The sequence below is a fragment of the Hippocampus comes genome, unplaced genomic scaffold (genome assembly GCF_001891065.2).
Source record: "Hippocampus comes isolate QL1 unplaced genomic scaffold, H_comes_QL1_v1.1 scaffold372, whole genome shotgun sequence".
In the NCBI taxonomy this organism is placed as follows: Eukaryota; Metazoa; Chordata; class Actinopteri; order Syngnathiformes; family Syngnathidae; genus Hippocampus; species Hippocampus comes.
This window is the reverse complement of record NW_017805224.1, coordinates 201,968-203,365: the sequence shown is the minus strand read 5'-3', so window position 1 is coordinate 203,365 and position 1,398 is coordinate 201,968.

Below are 1,398 nucleotides of genomic sequence, written 5' to 3'. Positions count from 1 at the left end.
GGTCGGCTGGCCACGGCTATCTGCTCATCAGTCCGTCTCTAGAGGCCGCGGAGCTTAACCTGGAGCAATGCTCTGATTAACCAGACTAATGACGCCGAGGCCCCCCAACTCCCACTTCTCGACACTATAATCACTGCTTTAGGCCCCCCGGCCATTTACCATGTCTATATGGAGAGAGAGCCAAAGCAGTGTCTCAGCTTAATGGTTAAGTCCAGTGACAACACGACTTTTAAGACAACTGACCATGTTAGCTAACACATGGTGGTGAGTGACAAAAGACAAAATTATTTAGTAAGAAACTGCACAAAAATAGCTTTTTCTGCACATTCCTGGGCCCGCATTAAGCTTTGCATAACATCTAAAATAGTGGCACTTTTTAAATTTGATTGTCTTTAATGCACAAAGCTTTGCATTAAAGTGTTAACCAGGGATGCTGCAAGTAATTTTGGGCTTCGTGGAACAAAAATGCCGCATTGGGCCCCATCGCTATGCCACATGTTGCCACGGACCCTGAAGGGTGGTCATCCCCTGTCTTCCCCTTGGTACTGGTGGCAATAGCTAAGGCTTGAATTGCTTTGTGGATAAGCTAAGTCTTTGTTGGAGAATGTGCAGACAACCGGGCTTTTCTCCAAACTTTCATCGGGCATTTTCTTCTAAATAAACTTTGTCACCCAATGCATCTTGTGGTCTCTATTCCAATATTATGACTACTGAGAAATGAGGTACATGGCGTGCCGAAATAAATAGCAAAGTGTGACAGTATCTTTTTGATACTGCATATCCTCATTTAGGGCGATTGGTGAGATGAAGGCTGGGTACACACATGAAACACAAACCAGGCTGTTTATGTTCCAATTTTCCCTTTTCCCGACCAAGGACATCAAGTGAGGCAAATGTGCTAACCAGATGACCATCATGCCCCAGTTTGAACATGAATGAGGAATTTCATAGCCATTTTGGAGCTACGTTTAAGGCGGCTCATTGGGCTTCTCTGAAAAGTATATTAAATTGGTTTAAAATCCAGCAAAACAGTATAGGAACTAGGAATGTGGCTGTGTTCAGAAATAACCAGTAGAATTCCAACTCAAGTTAAATGGAGTCACATTTAAAGTGCCTCTGATTAATGCAAAAATAAAGTTCAGCTGTTGAGCCTAAAACTTTTTTTTTTTTTTTTTTTGCTGGTATTCAGAAATATTCATTCTTCACTCGACGCCAAGGCCAGCTGAAGAAAAACAGCATTTCCCCACACGTGGCTTTGAAGATTTTGTTGTGGTTGAATGACATCAAGGTTGAACTTTTTGGCCATAATTTTGTAAAAGTATGTTTGGTGCCAATATAACACTATTCTTCACCAAAAGAATGCCATACGTACAGTGAAGTGCAGTGATGTTTTTCTTC